Raw genomic sequence first — 21,053 nt, forward strand, 5'->3', positions numbered from 1 at the left:
ACTTTTCTGTTTACTCATTTTCTATGAAAAGTTTCTTGTTTAATTTTTAATATCATTTCAACTGTTCTCAGAATGCTTGGTCTGAAATGATCATCTGGTACAGGTCCTCTAATACTGAGAAAATTGTGTCACATTTCTTTAGCCCAGCCCTATGATGTTATATTATTATGACTGCCTTTTATGGTCCAAGATCAGAGGATAAAGAAAGCAAAAAAATCTGCCTTAGAATCATATATATCTTGAATACACAGGACATAAGGGTTTTACAGCATTCTTTGTTGTAAAACATTCTTTGTTTTACAGCATAGTATTTTTCTACAAAGTCTGCTGCTTTTGTTATACCATAAAATTGCACTTTCTTACTGTGGACACAAATAGAAATTCTGCTTAGCCTCCACTGTATAATTTTGTAAGACCTTGTGGAAACAGCAATTTTAACCCAGATACTAAGAGAGAGGAACAGATTTGGAGTCAAACTTAAATTCTGAATAGCTATCAATTATGCAGAAATAACATAAAAATAAACTGAACAAGATGTTTAACTTGGCTTCCCTTCCTCCTGTGTAACTACATTGATATTATTTCCTGAAATCACAGATCAGAGTGACACTGGTGTTGCCATTTGGCAGTATGCTGTGGTTATGTATTATCTGGAAAAAAAAATAAATAGGGAATTGGGGAAAAATCAGGTGCGGAAGATACAAGTTGAAACTGAAAGTTTCTTTGTAGGGGGAGAATATGAAGAGAATGTATGATTATCCATCCTTCCTAGCAGAGGAGTTTAATTCTTGTTCAGTTGGTACATATCCAGTCTTGATGCTATATAAAAACGTAACTGCTTCATTTTTAATAAGTTTGTACTGTGATGAGTTGCGGCTGTAAGACCTTAGTAAGTACAGCTGACTTCAGAGTCTCCTGGGGAGCAAATGGCCAGGTTAATGTTCGTCCTACCAGGGGATATAGCATCAACTGTTTATTTAATAATTTATTTTCCCCAAGAGTCATGCTCAAGATGACGTTCTGGGGATGGTGGTGTCAGTCCCTGCTTCCTCAGGGCATCTTATGGTCTGCCTTGTCTTCCTAGCTGAATCTTTTTACTGCTAAGCTGTTCTGGAGTAAAAATGGGTGTCATAAAGGAAGAATTTGGGATCCAGGTGCTTACACAGCACAAGATAGAAGTCCAGGGCTGAGGAGGATGTGGGATTTCACACATCTTTTTGGCATTTTGTGTTGATTGTCTTGAACTGCCATGCTTCATGAGAGGCCCATTTTTCAGTACCTACCTCTTTAGTGAGAGCAGGACTCCCAGACGTGTGCATTTACCATAGACCTGCTGGTGTTTGATTTCACTGGTCTCATGTTTTCCTCTGGAGCTGGGTCATGCTGCTGGTTTCTTTAACTGTCCAGGATCGATTTAGAAACATGTCAAACACATGGTTTTAATTTTTTACTAATATTCATATTTTGTAAATATTTCCCAAACAGGGCCAAGTTTAACTCCATGTGTGTGTTTATTCAAAAGCTAAACTGCTTTGAACATAAAAATATTTTATTCTCAAGACCCAGTAGTAACTTGATTCAAGCTGGGGAAGAAACAAGAGTAGGAACTTGCGAAGAGCCAGTTTTAAGACTTGAAACTTAACCATGGTTGCTGCAGAGGAAGCCAACTGAAGTGGAGCTTTTCTCTCCCTGAAAAAATGTAGAGTGAAAACATTTTCTTTCAAGTACAAATTTTGCAGTAAGAGGTGGGAAAAGATCGCTTGAAATTTAATCCAGATAGTCTGTGTTGGTCATGACTTCCTTTTTCAAACTATTGTTTGTTTTCCTCAATGCTTATTTTGCAGTGAGAGATAATGAACCTTTGTTTGTCTTAAATGCAAAAACCCCCACAAACAACCAAACCCAAACAAACAAAACTAAGCAAAAAGAATCCTGTCTGTTAAGACAAAACTGACACAGCTTAATGGATTTAGTGACCCAAGTAGCAGAGCAAGAACTTCGTATCTGTGATGTACTGAGGTAAGTGCAAGTGCACTGTCTAGAGAAGCCTTAATGTAGGACATACTTTCCGTGTTACATATTTGGAGGTTACATGCAAGGAAATGCTCAGTTGTTGAGTGTAGCTGGCAGGGTTTTCATTACCATGTCTGTCACCAGCAGGCTGCTTCATAAATGCAAAGTGTGGAGCTGGACTTCTTCCTTCTGGTGACCTCATGCACAAAGCCGCCTTAATACCACAGTAATAGGAGTGCAGAGAGAGTCTTGGGGTCTGAAGGGTTTGTCTTGAACCTGTTGCATCCATTTGGATAGATCTGTTATTACCAAAACACTGTGCTTTTTCAATTTTCTTGTCTGGGGGTTGCTGAACCAGAGGCTTAATGGCAGTCCTTACTGTAGGCTTTGTAGTTTTTGTACTTTATTACAGCTCATTCCTCCCATTCATGTTTTATCTTTAGAACAGCTCCTCTCAGCTCACTCTCCTTTCCTCACCTTCCTGTTTATTAATTCTTTCAGTGACCCCATCTTATCAGCTTGGAATTTAAAAAAGGCAGGCTATCTCCTTCCTGTATTAACTCAGATCAGCAGCTCATCCTTGCTAATGCTGAATGGTGTTAAATACCAATATCCAGCAGTCATCTGATATGAAAGTGAAATGGAGCAGCTTGGATCAGGAAAAATGCTTCTGCCAAGAATCTGGTAAAAATCACCTGTGTGTTGCTGATGTGAAAGGCCTTTGGTGTGTTTAGCTGGTTTTGCCTGCCAGGTTTTGCCAACTGAAAAGCTGAAGTGCTCACTGTATCCTTCTGTGCTCTTGCAATAGTCCATAGTAGTTCCCAGTTTAATATTGGGTATTTTTTAACTTGTTTAAATATTATTAAAATGCATTCAATTGTTATGAATAATTGAGGGATAATGAATACACGATGCCTTTAAGGAAACGGGGAGTGGGCTGGGATGCCACAAGCAGTAGAGAAATGGAAATCAAATGGAAAGAGATTATTTCCTTTGCATTGAGGTGGAGGGAATGGCAATATTTGCCTCAGCACTTTAAAGCCATAATGGACTTGGGGTGGAAGGGGACAGCAGCCACTTGAACAGGTGTGTAGGGTATCTCTGCAGTTGCTTGAAGGTGTGCAAATGCTGAAGGCAGGCTACTGCAAAGGAGAGGTGACCTTTGTATTCTGGTACCTGCTGGTTAAGGGGTGTTTGTGAAAACAGGAAGACTGGGATAAGTAGGGAATATCTGCACCTTTCACACACACACATACACATTTGTAATGTTTGTTCTTGCCAGTAGCATGAGTGGTTTTGAAAAGCCAAGTCTAGCAGGACTTGTAAATCACTATCAGCTTTTGCTGAACCAAGGTGCTGGAGCCAAAACTCTGGGGAGAGAAGTAGCATGGTTGGAATGTGTATAAAAAAGAAGGGTGCCAGAGGAGCAGACAGTGTGAGATGACTTGGAGAGCTGATGGGAGTACAGAAAAATGTCTGAGCTTCTAAGTTCATGATTTGGAAGTAGGCTACTGGACTGTCTTCTTTGGTTCCTGTGTCTTAAGCAGGGGTTACTGGTTGGCCACAGGGAAAGTTAGTTCGTAGACCCTCAGCGTTCAGTGGCTTCTAATTAGCACATAGCTGCCATACCAAGAGCTTCTGTTTCCCTCTGCAGAAATATGTTCCTTTCAGAAACTGATGAAACAAAACCATTTCATGCTCTGGCTAAGAAAAAAACCACAAGTGAGTTGGAAAAACAAAGACAACCCTTGATCTTTCAGACTTACATGAGTGAAGCAAGTATTTTAAAGGTGCGGTGCCAGGAGGGTAAAGATGTGTTTGTGAAATTATCAGGTTGTTGCATCTGAGCCTTTGTTAGCTTGCATTTATTTCTGTTGTGCAGTACAGATGATGAAAATCTATGTCTATTCCCAGAACAGCCTGTTTGGTCAGTGCAGTGTTCAAGGTGATAACTGTTCTTGGCTATTGTGAACTTGCTGTTCCTGTATTTACTTAGAGCAAGCCGTCCAGCTGATCTGTTTTAGGGGCCAGATTCTGTCCACAGCACTGCTCTGTCTAATCTCCCTGCTCCCCTCCAACTGGAATGAAAATTATATAAATTGTTCCCTGCCATTGGCCTCTGAGTAAATTATTAAAATACTGCCCTCCATGTGGACGGCTTCCCTCTGGATGCTCAGGAGTTAGGACATCTCTGAATTAAGTAAACTGCTTAATCTGCTGCAGCTTGTTAGTGATTTACATTTCTTGGTAACTGCTCAGAAATTGAGTAGAACCCTCCAAAGCTCACTGTGTGTGTTTGCGAAGACACAATATTAGATATGACATGTGAAAGAGACTGACTGGACTCTCAGGTCATTCCACCTGGATGTTTGATCCTCTGATACCAGAACAGGAGAGCAGGAGGAGGAATTGCTTGACACAGCAGAACACACATGGGTTTTGAAATCAAAAGAGTAGGGGTTAGTTTGTGGGAAGCGTATCTCCTGGCTTGAGGTAACTGGATGTAGCATCTCAGCCTTTTTGCATAGTAACTGTCTGCAAAGAAAGCTGTTCCTCACCTCCCTGCCCTCTGTGTAAGAAGCAGTCCTGTCTGACCACTGAACAGCTGAGCCACAATTACAAACCTGATTTTTCAGGCAGTGCTGACCCTGCATGGCAGCAGGATCAAAAAGGACCCTTACCTTATTTACTGCTTTTACTCCATCTCAGCTCATAGTTTTCCCTGGCAGATGTGGTGAGCTGATTTTATGCTTTAACTAGTAGCACAAGGATTTACTTGCCCAGTGGGTGATCTCTAGCTGTCTTCTACCTTGTGTTGCCATTTAAAAACTAGTGTCCTCTGCCAAGGTCAGTGACAGATCTAGTCTGCTTCGATCTGCTGCCACCTTCTTCCAACAGCCCTCAAATAGCCCACAGTCATTACTTCAGACACCTTTCTTCACACTGTCCATGCCTATGGTAACTAATGGTCTTCTGCTGGAAGGCAACATCTCTGAGTGAAGTGGTGTAAAACAAGCTGTGTTCGTGAGTGTGCAGCTCCTCTGAAGGTAACTCAGGCCACTGTGAAAATATTACTTAAGTCAAGGATCCGTAATGCGTAATTGTCTTGATTTACACTAAATTACCCTTTCCTAAAAAGAAACATAAAAGTAATAGAATCATAGAATAGTTAGGGTTGGAAAGGACCTTAAGATCATCTAGTTGTAAACCCCATCATCTAGTTCTAGTCATCCACTTCTTACTAGTTTAGTCTGTCTCCATCTTTACTCTCCAAATCCTTACTACTCTTCAAAGAGGATTGCTTGATTTATTAACAGTAGTAATAGTCATGGCACAATCCTGACCATGATAGGGATGAGTGGTACAGCACTTACAGCATGCGCTGTCTCTGATGATGTAGCACAGTGGATGATTTTTAACCTGCACTGTGCTGCTGTTGTAGGCTGGCTCTGTGGTAAATATTAAAAGATATTTTGCATCTGTTGTAATCTCTGTACCTGTCAGCTGTTAGTATTCTTTTACATGAGTTCAGGAATCCTTAACTAACTGAATTTGGACAGGCTGGTGCAGGAGCTTACTGAAAAGAAGCTCCTAGTAAGAAACCTCATCTTTATTCAGGATAGGGAAAGCTAATCAGCTTTTCCCAGTGATCTTGTACAGTTGCTCAGTAGTTAAATCAGCAATGACATTGAAAATCCTTTCTTTGAAAGTACTCTGTTTGGAATCCCTGTTTCCTGTGACTATGTAAACATTGATCCCTTTATGTGATCACCACATTCAATAGCATAACCTAGTAAGAACATACTGATTTGGAACTTCAGGGTATTGCTTTTTGTATTAGCTTGGAATAAAATCTAAATGTGAGATACTGCTAAACAGAAGCAGATCTTTAGAGCTGATTTTATCTCACAACCTCAAACCTGTTTCTTCCAAGATAATACTGATACTTCCCCTATGAATGGCAGCAGTAAAGATCTGGAGAATGCAAGCTGAGAGAGCATCTGCACAGGAACTGCAGAATTCTTGTAACTCTCTACAGAAAAATAAGTCAGTGAAGTAAGCTGATAATAGGGTGCCAGCAGGGAGGTTTTAATAATGTTTGATGCTTTTGCCTTGAAGTAGACCTGTCCCTTACAGCAAAGCAGAAGTAGGCTGTGAGACAACAACTAGATAAATGAAGTGAAGCTGCTACAGGTTTTACTGGTTTGGTGGATGGGTCACCTAAGCAGTGGCCTCCTGTCAGTACGCAGTTCTACCAGATGTCTTTACCAACCGCACTGTAACATATTGCACCATTTTGTATATTTAAATAATGTATCTTTCTGTATCTGTGGAGAGAGTTAGTCCTGTGTCTTGACTACGCTTATGGACAGCGGTAGAGCAGTTGATGTCATCTACCTGGATTTGTGTAAAACGTTCGACACTGTCCCACACAACATTCTTGTCTCTAAATTGGAGAGACATCAATTTGATGGATGGACCACTTGGTGGATAAAGAACTGGCTGGATGGCCGCAGGATGAAGTTTAACCATGGCAAGTGCAAGGTCCTACACCTGGGTGAGAGCAATCCCAGGCACAGCTACAGGCTGGGCAGAGAAGAGATTCAGAGCAGCCCTGCAGAGAAGGACTTGGGGGTGTTGGTCGATGAGAAAATGAACATGAGCCGGCTTCAGTGTGTGCTTGTAGCCCAGAAAGCCAGCCGTATCCTAGGCTGCATCAAAAGGAGAGTGACCAGGAGGTGATCCTGCCCCTCTACTCTGCTCTCGTGAGACCTCACTTGAAGTATTGTGTGCAGTTCTGGTGTCCTCAACATAAAAAGGACATGGAACTGTTGGAACAAGTCCAGAGGATGATCAGGGGACTGGAGCACCTCCCATATGAAGATAGGCTGAGAAAGTTGGGGCTGTTCAGCCTGGAGAAGAGAAGGCTGCGTGGAGACCTCATAGCAGCCTTCCAGTATCTGAAGGGGGCCTACATGGATGCTGGGGATGGACTCTTCATTAGGGACTGTAGTGATAGAATAAGGGGTAATGGTTTAAAACTTAAACAGGGGAAGTTTAGATTGGATGTAAGGAAGAAGTTCTTTACTGTAAGGGTGGTGAGGCACTGGAATGGGTTGTCCAGGGAGGTTGTGAATGCTCCATCCCTGGCAGTGTTCAAGGCCAGGTTGGACGAGGCCTTGGGTGATACGGTTTAGAGCGAGGTGCCCTGCCCATGGCAGGGGAGTTGGAACTTGATGATCTTAAGGTCCTTTCCAACCCCAACTATTCTATGATTCTATGTAGAGACATTGCTTTCCTGTCCTATTTTCAAAAGGAAAAAGTGTGATGTATACTGTCAAGGTTTTTCCTGGCATGTGATTGCCTCCACCCATTGGTCTCCTTCATAATTTTCTTTCCACCTATCTTGCCAGTAATATGTGGTTCTGGGGTTGCCCAAGGAGCTGTAGCTGATGAGTCCTTTGTTCCCTCCCCTACCAGTGCAGTCTCAACCAGTCCTCTACCCCAGATTAGCAGATAACCTGATTGGGTGTGCAGAGATGTGAAGAGCTGCAGGAGAACTTAGCAAGTGGATAGCTGTGTTATAGAGAGAATCTATTATTGATAAATGTACATTTTCCCCTCCTCCATAGTTTGTAGGTTTCTAACTCATGACAGTGGGAATAAAAACCACACACAGCTGCTGCCAAACAAGCAAAAGCTGCTAGGGTATGTATTGGGAGAAGATAGATAAATAAAAGAATGATAATGCTCTTACAATTTTGCAGGTGTCTTGATTGCTGTGTTTAGTACAGAAGCAGCCAGTTCAGACAGAATATTGGCTCATTAGAGGGACTGGAAGACAGGTAAGGAAAACAGGACACAGGAATAACTTTCCCAAGAGACTGGAAATATCTATTACCTTGAAAATGAAACATAAGAAATTTTAGGAGTATGCACAGCAACTAACCAGTAGAGAAAGTAGAGACAACAGAACTTCTTGTAACACAAGATGGAGAGAGTGTTCATTGAAATTCACAGTTAAGTATATGAAAGATGATATAATAAAATTAGCATTGTATCAAGTTGTATGCTGAAGAATGGGAAAGCTGCAATGGGGCTATATGAAAGAAGTAGCCAAATGTGAAGAGGCATTGCATGTTTGAGATGGTGGGGTGTTTTTTTTTTTTAATAATAAACCCTACAGTTTCAAACGTCACGTTCAGTCTTGCAATACAGGTTTGAAGACAGCTACTATTTACTTGTGTTGATTTCCATCTCCCTGCACAACCCCCATGAGAATGCAGAGGTGACAAACTGGCTACCTTCTAAGCCTTTGAAATGCCAGATCATATTTAAAATACAGTCAGAGGTTTGGGCTGGCACCTCACAAGGCACTCCATGGTATGTGTGATAAGAAGAAATCTGAGAACCCCTGTCAAGGAACTTCAGGGATGCAGTTCCTTTGCCTCTGAAGAGCAAACCTTTCAGGACAAGGTTGTGTTTGCATTGCTTTGCCCTGCTTTCTCTGTCCCTTTTTGCTGGCACTAAAGCTGCTGAGCTTGCTGTTTTCCAGAGTACTGTGACTCCCCAGAGCTGTCCTGCTAGGTCAGAGCAACAGAATGGCTTCATGCCTCCTCTAGAGGAGCAAAGCAGGTAGGAGTTGGGTTTGTGTGACGACAGTGAAGATATCTTTGAGTCAGATAGCCTTGAGAGGAAAATAGCAATGAGCTGAAAAGCTGAGGGAACATTTTATCAGCCATGAATCATTGTTCAAGTTCAGTGGTAGACTGGAGGAACTGGAAATGGGATTCCTCTACAGAAAGTCCTCGATGTCTCAAGGAGAGTACTTCCAGAGGCATCTTGTGGCACAGAGCATGCAAAAACATTCGAAGTAGATGTGTTTGCTGAAAAAACAGTGCTAGAATTGTTTATTAGTATTTGATAAACAAAAGCCTATCTGTTCTTAGAGAGGATGTTTGAAAATGCCCTCAGCATCTGCAGCAGCATATGACCAGTTGATTGTCGTGTGTGCTGGGTAAGAAATTTACCTGTACCATACATGTAGAAGGGTTGGGGTTTGGGTTGGTTTTCTGTTGTTGTTTAGCCCCAGCTGATGCCTAAGCACTGCACAGTCATTCGCTCATTCCCCCCACAGTGGGGTAGGGGAGCGAATTGGAAGAATAGGAGTGAGAAAACTCATGGATCGAGATAAAAACAGTTTAACAGGTAAAGCAAAACCATGTGCACAGGCAAAGCGAAAGAAGAAATTCATTCACTACTTTCCATAGGGAGGCAGGTGTTCAGCCATCTCCAGGAAAGCAGGGCTTCATCACACATAGCAGTGATTTGGGAAGACAAGTGCTGTAACTCCAGATGTCTTCCCTTTCCTCTTCCTCCTGCTTTGTATGCTGAGCATGACATCATATGACCTGGGATATCCCCCTGGTCAGCTGGGGTCATCTGTCCTGTCTGTGTCCCCTCCAAACTTCTTGTGCACCCTCAGCCCACTCACTGAGGGGTGAGTTGAGAGTCAAGAAAGGTCTTGACTCTGTGTAAGCACTGCTCAGCACTGACTAAAATATCCTTGAATTACCAACACTGTTTTCAGCACAAATCCAAAACATTGCCCCATACCAGCTACTATGAAGAACATTAACTCTATCCCAGTCAAAACCAGCACAGTTCTTTGGGGGATTTTTAGAACAAACCCAGAGAAACAATTAATTAAGGTTCATATAGTGACAGAAATAGATATGCAATTTGAAAAGTAATGAGTTTATGGGAACTGCGTGGATGTTAGGACTTGACGCTGCTTACTTGGAAAGGGGTTCCTTTGCATAGGAATATGGTTGATGTTCTTCTCAAAATTCAAAAAACACAGGTTGTGCCCTACAGCTTTGTGTTGTATGAATTAAGTGTTGGGTGCTTTCTGTCTGAATGTGATAAGTTTACTGTCAGGGGAAAATAAGATTTCTGCAGGATGCGTGTGATCTTGCCTTTTTGCAGCTAGAACCTCATTTTCCTTAAGCTAGGATTCTGAAATATCAGCTCTTAATAGTTATATGCCATTTAATACATCAAATATCCATCAAGAAGCAGTGAAGTGGTTAATGATTTAATTTAGGCTTTTGCAGTGGATGATGCAGTTGACTTGCATCCAGAAATTCAAATGCTGAGAGAGGACATCATCCTATGGATGTGGAAATGTGGATTCCTTCCCCTGCAGTAAAAGCGTAATTTACTAGACGCTTCACTGTATATTTAAACAAGGGAAACATTTATACGAAAGCAAATTAAGGCCTAAGGATATGGCTGTTTAGGCCCGGATCTCTCCTCTTCCTCCATATCCCTTTCTTACTTGCAAAGTTTTTCCTTTTTCATTCATCTCTCCTCCCAGATGCTGTGCTGTTATCTTACTGATGCCATAGCATCATTTCAGAACAGAATGGGAAAGAAGAATAAAACAGGAATTTATTTTTTTCTACTCAACATACTATCATTTATGTTCAGTGTAAATTCCATCTGGGGACTTAATTTAGTGTCTGGGATAAAACATCAGTCTTTTGCCCTAAATTAGCCTATATATGAATATAATTTCTTAGAAATGCTATGCTGATGGTATGTATATTGAAAATGGATATTTCCAGGTTTCATTTCATGGATTCAAAAGCATAAGTTTTTTTACCTGTTGAGTAATTAATTCTTTTTTAGGCAGAGTGAAGCATGCATAACTTAGAAATGATCACTAACTTAGCTGATAGCCCATAGCAGCTTTGGAAAGAAAAAAAAAAGCATTGTGTTTTGCTGCCAGATGTTCCTACCAGGCAGCTGGAAGCAGGCTGATTACCTGGTAGGTTCTCATTCTTCACTTTTGCTATTGTGGACAAACTTAGAGGGGAGCTGAAGGGTTGCTTTCTTGCAAATCATGGACCTAATAGGTATTTTTAGCATGGTTCCACTGAGTCACTCACTGCATAGCAGGCCTTTATTTTAATCAAATCAGGATCTTTCTAATAACTTCCATTACTGAAACATTTGAATGTGGGAAGGAGGTGAAAGTAATTGGATTGCAATAATTAAATCATCCAATGCGATTACCTTCAAAAGGTTGTGTGTTTATGCTTCCCCGAATGCAAATGGGAATTGATCAGTACAAGAAGCACTGAAGCTGCGTCTGTTCTGGAAGGGAAATCATTTGGTGGGGTGCAGATGGAGGAGGTCTGTGAGTAAGAGGGAGGGATGAAGATCATTTTGTTACCTCAAAGCTCTGTAAGGAAGACTGATGCATAAGTCTTAGTGAAGGAGTTAATTTTGAAAATCTGCTTGAAAAAAAATAAATCCTGGTGTGATATAACACTCATTTAATAATTTCCAAAGCTATAGCTCACTGAGAACTCCAGCCCTGCATTTACCTGCACTTGCAGATAAAATCAGCTTCCCTACAGCATTTATGTTGGAATGTGGTGTAGTCACTACAGTGCTTCACATGATGCATGATTGAGCAGTGGTTTTGTAGAGCTGTTGAAGACCTGAGGTAGCTCAGCTCTCTGAACCTTGTGCTAGTAGCCTCAAGGTAACACAATATTTTTCAGTGGTTGTAACTTCTGGTTCATTTTGGGGGTCTCTCTTTACTTGCCTGATGTTTCTGCAGTGGAAACTGGTCAGAATCTGATTTTGGTCCAGTACCTTAACAGCAGAGCATACACTGCTTCCACGCATATGTGCTTGTGTAACTGAAAACGTCGCTCAACTGCATTGTCCAGAAAACTGAAAAATGGGTGGAAACTGTTTCACAGCTGAATAGTAAAACTGTCATGTTGCTATCTGTTTTTTTCTTTTTTTTTTTTTTTGAGTCATGAAAGTCCATTTCTCCTGAGATTGTTTCCCAAGAATCTTTGTTTTCTAGTCACTTCCCACAAAATACCAAAAAAGCCTTCTATGTAAACCGAAACTGTGTTAAATAAAGTGATGTCTCTTTCTCTTGGGTCAAAGTGCCACTCATGATTATAACAGTTTTTCCTGGCAAACCCATGCGATTGAATAGCTGCATATAACCTAGCAAAACTTTGACATTTTCCCTATTATGAGCTATGCATTTGTATTTAATTTATAGCAGCATGAATTAAATGGGGAAATATCTTATAAAGGATAGTTTGAGTTAGGATGCTGTGTAAGCTTTGTGTAAATATTCCTGCCTTTCGGTCCATCTGCCTGCTTGATTGATGTACTGTCTTATGCAGTATTTTTTTTCAGAAGATAGGTGGTAAATGAGCAGTACTTAGTTTGCAGTTTCTTCCCTGGTGTACCTTTGCACTGAGCTTCATTCCATGACTTTCCCACCATATTCGTCCTAAGCAGAAAGGAACTAGTAAGGTGTTCTATGAGATCATTAACCTCTGAGCTTAGTTTGCATAACACGTGAGTAGCTGTGTCTCTTCTGAAGACGTTGACTCAAAATCGGATTCTTCATGAATCTGTGGAAGACAATTTCCTTCTATTCGATGAGTCTGTGATCAGAAGTTTTATATAACATAAATATACTTTGATTTTTGTAGGATCCAGGGTCTTCATGTGGTCCATGGCAACAAACTATATTAATGACTGAAAACAGATGAGGTGAGAGACATTCACAGGGGCCAATTATGAAAGGAAACAAATAAGACTATTTAGATTTATTAAGGAGAATCATTAAAGGTAGCTGCCAGCTGAGGGTTAAAAAGTCCATGAGTGAACCCCCTTGTGCATTTCTCCCCTAACCTCTTTCCACAAGATTGCCAAGTTGCTCCTGAATTCTCTGTTGAGCATCAGGTGGGTGCCTGAATTGTAAATTCTGCATCTGGTGTCATTATGTGGCAGAAGGAGAAATTGAAAGTCTGGACTTTTATTGACCCACATCTGACAAGTAATGTGTAGATCATAATCATGGGATTGCTGTAGTGATGAACCTCACCTAAAATGTTCCCTGCTAGCCTGGGCGTGTATAAAATCAAAGCAGTGGCATTTTATATCACTGGATGGGACTGACAATGCACTTGAATGTTCAACTCATCAGATTCCTTTCCCCCACAGAGTTGATGCCTGAGCTACTGCTGCCAGATCCAGCTGTCTGCACGCGGTTTTCAGCGTGTTTCCTGCGCAACTGACATCTAGGACTGTGTGCAGCCATTATTTGGTTCATCTCCCTTGCAGCAGGCATGTTCCTATGGTGCTTCTGAGCTTTGTGCACGAGGTTTGCTGGACTGGCAGCAATGGCAGCAGTGTTTTGGATACAAAAGCAAGATGTCAAAGATGTTGGGAGTGGCCCAGCTTCCTCTTGAAGCTGAACTTACCACTCCTGTGACTTTGTTACAGGGCTTGAGGCATACAGGGTAAAGAATGCAATTATTGCTCAAAAGGCTTTTGTTTTATAGGAAGCCCAGACTGGGAGCTTCCTGTATCATGGAGGGCTCCTTTATCACAGATGAAGGTTACAATGACGATATTGTGTTTTATAGAAATGCCTTTATGTAATTGCTTCAAAGAGAGAACTTCTCTAAAACAGCCCTGTTTGGGGTTGGATTTGTGGGGTAGTGGTGTGAAAGTGTTGGGGTTTTGGGTTGGTTTGGTTTTAGTTTTGTTTTTCTTTTTTCAGGAGGACATAGGTTGAGGACCTGTTATCTAAAGTCCTCTTGGTGCCTGAGATTTTGGCACTCTGCTGTTAAATTTCTTTTTGTTTTCCCTGAAATACAGGGTAGCCCTGAAATGAGTTCTGATTTTGGCTTTTGATTTCATATATTTGAAAATCAAAACTCATAGTTGCTGGTTCCAATACAGTGGCAGTGGTTTGTGAGCTGCCAGTAAATATGGAAGATCTTTTATTTTTTCAGCAAATCTCAGTAGCAGCTGTCATTAATTGGTGGGAGCCAGACTCTCTTCACATCTCTTGCTCACAGAAGTCCCTGGAAAAGTTGAGAGGTTTATAGTACAGTAGCATCCTTAATGCAGTTGTTAAATAGTTTTCCTTATCCCACTTCTAGTTACAACGTCTCTCTGTTAAAGGCAGTAAAACTGTCAGTGCTATACTTGTATTTCAAATACTACTAGTGTCATGTTATTTACTGACAGCAGATAAAGCTTTTGCTGTTTCTACTGTAGATATTTATTTTCCAGAGAGACATGGCTTTTGAATACTTATGAATTGTCTATTATTGGATATTTAGGAACATTTTAAAATTCTTTGTTTCAACACTAAAGAAGACTTCAGTATAGTGGGTTATAATGAGAACATGTGTTAGTGCTCTGTCATATATGCCTGAAACCTCACAGATTGTACTAACCATAATCTCTTTTCCTTTCTTCTGTCAATTGAACGGCTAGATGAACATTTTGAAGAATTTTCTGGAATAGTTTAGTCTTTTTGTTTTCCTGTTTGGAAGCTGTTCTTTAACTGTGTTAAATCAGTTCTGTGGTTAGAACAGCTGACAGCAGGGGTATCTTTCTTTTTAACCACGTAATGTCATTTGCAGTGATGACCTACCTCCCTTTCCCAAGGAGCAAGTAATGCACTCAGGGTAGGGGCTGATCTCTGGATGAATGTGATATGACTAGGAAGTGACAGATGAAAATTTTTGTGCCAGGTGCTCACTACGTACAGGAACAAAACTCATATCACACCTTGTACTGGGTTTGATGTTTACCTCTTTCGGTCCCTCAGCAAGATAGAGATCAAGAAGACCCACAATAAGTCCAAGGTATAAACAGTCATGACAGGACAGGAGTATGTTAAAATGCCATTGAAACCAGTTTCCTGAAGCTCAAGAATACCTACAAAATGCTGTAGTAAATTGTATGTGTTGAGGAATTACCTGTGCTCTGTGATACAGCTGGCGTATGCCAGGGGCATGAAGGCGATAGTACACTACACAACTGCATCTCGGCAAACAGAAGTGTTTAAAAAAGTAGGAGTGAGGAAGGAAAACATTCACAAATGGGAGAGAAGGGATCTGATATAGGAAACTAATGTATTGGACTTCTTCACTCACAGTGTACAACTGGAACTGGTGAGTTTATGGCTATTCTGAGAAGTGGGATGGGGTAACTTGCTTCTTAAGGCAGTGGTAGTGTTGGATCTCCCTACAACAGAGTTCATAGCACTGCAACATGAAAACATCTTGGGGCAGTGCTTAGACATGTCTGTATGTCTGTGTATACCACCATTATTTCTCTTCTGTCTTAATTTCCATGCAAGACACCAACGAGGAACGACAAGAACCCTGTCTATGATTCAGTCACGGAGACTCAGCTTTCTAAGTGACACTATGTTTTCCAGCAGTGAGAAGACTGCTTAGGCCAGGGATCAAGTAGAGAATCTTACATCCAGCCCAGCAGCATTGTGCAGAATTTAATGGAGCACACTGCAAGCCAGGTTGGATAGGGCTTTGAGCAACCTGGTCTAGTGGAAGGTGTCCCTGCCCATGGCAGGGGGTTGGAACTAGATGGTCCTTAAGATCCTTGCTAACCATGGAATCACAGAATCATAGAATAGTTAGGGTTGGAAAGGACCTTAAGATCATCAAGTTCCAACCCCCCCTGCCATGGACAGGGACACCTCCCACTAAACCATCTCATCCAAGGCTCTGTCCAACCTGGCCTTAAACACCACGAGGGATGGAGCATTCACAACTTCCTTGGGCAACCCATTCCACTGCCTCACCACCCTTACAGTAAAGAACTTCTTCCTTACATCCAATCTAAACTTCCCCTGTTTAAGTTTTAAACCGTTACCCCTTATCACTACAGTCCCTAATGAAGAGTCCATCCCCAGCATCCTTGTAGGCCCCCTTCAGATACTGGAAGGCTGCTATGAGGTCTCCACGCAGCCTTCTCTTCTCCAGGCTGAACAGCCCCAACTTCCTCAGCCTATCTTCATATGGGAGGTGCTCCAGTCCCCTGATCATCCTCTGGACTTGTTCCAACAGATCCATGTCCTTTTTATGTTGAGGACACCAGAACTGAACACAGTACTTCAAGTGAGATCTCACAAGAGCAGAGTAGAGGGGCAGGATCACCTCCTTTGACCTGCTGGTCACGCTCCTTTTCATTCAGCCCAGGGTACGGTTGGCTTTCTGGGCTGCAAGCGCACACTGAAGCTGGCTCATGTTCATTTTCTCATCGACCAGCACCCCCAAGTCCTTCTCCGCAGGGCTGCTCTGAATCTTCTCTGCCCAACCTGTAGCTGTGTCTGGGATTGCTCCGACCCAGGTGTAGGACCTTGCACTTGGCATGGTTAAACTTCATGAGGTTGTCATCAGCCCACCTCACAAGCGTGTCAAGGTCCCTCTGGATGGCATTCCTTCCCTCCAGCGTATCAACCGAACCACACAGCTTGGTGTCATCGGCAAACTTGCTGAGGGCGCACTCAATCCCACTGTCCATGTCACCAACAAAGTGTTGAACAAGACCGGTCCCAACACCGATCCCTGAGGGACACCACTCGTAACTGGTCTTCAGCCGGACATTGAGCCATTGACCACAACTCTTTGTGTGCAGCCATCCAGCCAGTTCTTTATCCAGCGAGTGGCCCATTCATCGAATTGATGTCTCTCCAATTTAGAGACAAGGATGTCATGTGGGACAGTGTCAAAAACTTTGCGCAAGTCCAGGTAGATGACATCAACTGCTCTACGCCAGTCCATCAGTTCCAGAGCCCCATCACAGAAGGCCACCAAATTGGTCAGGCAGGATTTCCCCTTAGTGAAGCCATGCTGGCTGTCACCAAGCACCTTGTTGATTTTCATGTGCCTTAGCATGCCTTCCAGGAGAATCTGCTCCAAGATTTTGCCAGGCACAGAGGTGAGACTGACTGGTCTGTAATTCCCTGGGTCATCCATTTTCCCCTTCTTGAAAATGGGGGTTATATTTCCCTTTTTCCAGTCATCGGGAACTTCACCTGACTGCCATGATTTTTCAAATATGATGGCCAGTGGCTTAGCGACTTCATTTGCCAGCTCCTTCAGGACCCGCGGATGGATTTCATTAGGTCCCATGGACTTGTGTATGTTCAGGTTCCTAAGGTGGCTCGAGCCAGAACCCCTCCTACAGTGGACCCAAGGTCTTCATTCTCACAGTCCCTGCGTCTACCTTCCAAGACTTGGGTGGTGTGGTCAGAACCTTTGCCAGTGAAGACCGAGGCAAAGAAGTCATTAAGAACCCAAACCATTCTATGATTCTAAGTGCACAAACTGGGATTTGTATGAGCAGAACATCATTATCAGAAAGGAGTTACCATAGCATGTACCACTGAATGAATAAATTTCTGTAGATGGTGGAGCATAGAGCTGCTATGCTGAGGTGAACATGCTGCTGTTGACATGGGCACCTGTGTGAGTGGTAGAGAGGAATCCTACCTCCTGCACAGGGGCAAAGCCTAACACTGTGCTTCAGACCTGCTGATACCACCACAATCACCCGTACCTGAGTCACGTGCTTTTAAGTTAACAGAGAGAAGCAATTTTCTTTTGAAATACACACTTTCACGTCTCATTAATATATGGAGATGTAGTCTGTCTTTCGCATGGCAGAATTATTTCTGTGTAGGCTTGTCTCATTTTTAAATAAATCGTTTCCGTTATGAAAAGACTGTAAGAGTATCCATTGAACTGACAGATTCTAAAAATCTTTCCAAGACAATTCACTGGCAACAAAATGAAGGGACAACTCATTTCCATGGTGATACTAACTGAATCACTCTGAAGCAGTTGAAGAATGGATCCTAACCTGGGTGGGTGCTGTGTTTAAGTCCAGTAACCACGCAACCAGCAAGTACTCCTCATGCTATATAACCATTAAAAAGCTCATTGTCATTCATGCTTGTTGGTCTGATGTTCTTCTTCTTTGTATTCTTTAGAAGCTTCAAAAGCTCTGGGTTTCACAACTAGTGGCTAGTACTGTGTTGAGAGGTATACAAAACGGTGCAGAACTGCAGCTGAAAAAAAGATGCTCCCTTCCAAGAACATTTAGCTTCTCCCAGGTTCATTTGCTGGCACAGTTTGGTTTTTAGCCTGAATCTACTTTGAGAAAAATGTTACACAGAAGAGTTTAATGACTTGAGATCAGTTTTTCTTCTTTAAAAAAAATGCCTGATCTAATCCAGTGAGGTTAAGTGAAGAAAATAATGAGTCATCGTTTTCTGACATAAGGAAGAATTTTTCTGCTTTTACATCAGTGCATATCCAATTCTATCCAATAGATACTGGAAATACCATTATAATGTTTAACTTCTAAATGCTTGTTTTAAAGATATGCATAGTAATTGTCCTTAATTTTAAAATAAATTGTTTACAAGATCTTTTGTTTTCCTTCCTTCAGAAGGATTTACTGGGGAGATAAGTATTTCTGTAATGAGTTACATGAACTGACTTGCTGGTTATGTTCCCTTTCACACACCTTTGAGGTAGATAACATCTTTTCATAGCCCTTTTATTCTTAGAATGCTTTGTTTCTTATTTTGCATGAATTAGTCATTGAATTGAAATGTATTTGACTATGTAAAGGAATTAACACACTGTGTACTTACAGAAGAGACCTACACTAGTGAGGGCCTCACTCTTAACCAAACCTCCACCAGAGATTTTTGTTGTTTTGTTTGGGGGGTTTTTGGTTTATTTTTAAGCTTAAGCAGAAACTTTTTTCTTGCTTCAGTATCATTCAACTGCCTTTAGGTTTGACATAAATATTAATTAGTAAATCTGCAGTGGGTTCAATTTAGGAAACAACAACAGAAACAACCCAAAGCATCCAAATTAATGCCATTTTTTGCAAATAAAATTGACTTTCATTTGCTACAGCTTTTGAAAGATCTCTTGTACATAGTCCTTTTTTAACAAGCTGAATTATCTGTAAGATATTGTACTGGATTTCTTATTTACCAGAGCCTTGAAGTGGAGAGGAGAGGCATCTTATTGAAGCCTGGGAGTTTTGAACCCAGTGTCACTGAATATCTAGATTGGGATGATCAGCAAGTAGAAGTCTCTCACAGGATGTTGGCACCTCCTCAGGGCTGTTTCATATTGAGTTATTTCAGTTCCTTGTGATTCATCTCATTATTTTTTTTCTGCACCTTCATTCCCACAATAACTTCACCTGTAGAAGGTAAACATGTTAGTAAGAGCTCATCTGCTTGAGAAACAGAGCAGCTGATCTGCCTCCAGAATTACAGTGACCACCTTCTTGCAAAAGGTGGACCCCTTTGGATAAACCTAAAGGTTCTGGACCATGCCCCAAACCTGGTATACAGCCCCATGGCTGTGGACATCTTCCCGGACCTGTATGCTAAGGTCTGGAGGCGGAGTGCCACTCCACCAGCTGTGGTTAGCTACAGTGAGAAATGACAGAGGGTTTGGCCCTCTAGCTATTGAAAATATGATAATGTTGTTACCAGCTGCTGAACTGCCCCTGGAAAAATATTGGTGGCTTTAGTTCAGATCTTTTCTTCACTGGCTTTGAACAACCTGCTCTAGTGGAAGGTGTCCCTGCCTGTGGCAGGGGGGTTGGAACTAGAGGAACTTTAAGGTCCCTAAGGTCCCTTCCAACCAAATCATTCTATGATTCTGTGGCTTAGGAGGTAATTTCACTGAATTTTGTATGTTTTGAGTAATTTGTGAGAACTTTGTAACCATGGGACTTGTTAAGCCAGTAAAATTTATTTCTTAGAGCAACATACTGTGTCATAAATTCAGGAATGCAATATAAGTGTATGCGTGTGTATGCAGCTTTTGTAGTTCCCCAGATATGCAGGTGTCTGAATTACTTGCTGAAAAATTAGTTTGGATGTAGGGCAGGGTGAGCAGAAACCTGATTTTAGATATATGCAGTCCCAGAACACAGTGGTTAAGCAGGCCTTAGCTTGAAGTTTGCAAGATAGAGAATAAGATCTTGAATTGCTTTAAAATGTTGCATAGCATCTTTGCTCAGACTCAATTTGTGTATCTTGGTGTGATATAGTATCTTAGATCAGTATATATTATATTAATGTATTGCTCTAAACTTTTACTGGCTAAGGAGGGCTCAAATCTGCTTTACTGAATTCTGTGTAGAAACGGCCATGTGGTTTTCTCCATAACCTATACTTCCACGTGTTTCATGAACTGGAAAGGGCCATTCTTGCTTGTTTCTTTTTCCTTGATACTATCAAATGCAAGTTGTAGAAAGAATAGCTTTTTTGATCCTTCTTGTATGTACTATTACATACTAACTTTGGTGGGAAAGACTAAATAGAAGTGAGTGATGGGTTACAACCTATTGTGTTACACTAACAAAATGCTTGCTGTCTTGATAAGTAATTTTTTGAGAAGGTTGATACATTTTGTGTAAATCAGTAAAGTGTGGAATACAGTATCACATGGAGAGTTGACTAGTTAAAGTTGGAGATTATAAGGATTTGAGGAACAGAAAGGCAGGTAGCAGTTGGCTTTAATTAAGATGACAGAGGGCTGTGCAGGAATCAGTGGTAGAGATTACTGGTTGCCTGCTGCTTTAACTGTTGACACAGTTACAAGGCATGTTTTGATGAAATTAGCTGATAAAGTTAGCTTCAATTTGAAAAAGGCCTCAGAGATTGGACCAGAACAAGTGAATGACAATGAGGACTGAAATAATAAACGTTTAATGATCCATGTGGTACATCAGTCCAGATTCTCTGCTCATGAAACAAGCGACGAGTCTCAAGTGTGTGAAGGACGTGGATTGAGTGACAGGGAGCTACCAGTATGATATCATTATGAGAAAGCAAAAGTAATCCTGAGGTACATTGAGAAGGTCTTCCAGCAGAGAGGAAACCACTGATGGTGTTTGTGAGGAGTTGCGGAGCACTGCATGATCCTAGGTGCCTCTATTTAAGGATGGCAACTCCAAACCGATGGGGCAGAGGAGGAATGCTAGGCTGCCTGTCATCTTAATCATCCTCTTCAGAGAAGGGTGAGAGTTCGGATTCTTGAGCCTGATGCAAAATGGGCATTTGGCAGCGGTCTGAGTACACTGAGAAGAGGGGGAAGGTCCTGAATCTAAAAAGCTCATTTCAA

The 21,053-nt window shown here is 41.6% G+C and overlaps 1 protein-coding gene across 2 annotated transcripts in view; it reads left to right on the forward strand.

Moving 5' to 3' along the window:
- WDFY2 (WD repeat and FYVE domain containing 2) overlaps positions 1 to 21,053 on the forward strand; it is a 65,091-nt gene that overhangs the window by 14,821 nt on the left and 29,217 nt on the right. The window lies entirely within an intron of this gene.

The sequence above is a fragment of the Neopsephotus bourkii genome, unplaced genomic scaffold, assembly GCF_033783945.1.
Source record: "Neopsephotus bourkii isolate Nb327-2 ecotype Australia unplaced genomic scaffold, CSIRO-AGI_Nbou_v1 NB_663, whole genome shotgun sequence".
Classification (NCBI taxonomy): domain Eukaryota; kingdom Metazoa; phylum Chordata; class Aves; order Psittaciformes; family Psittacidae; genus Neopsephotus; species Neopsephotus bourkii.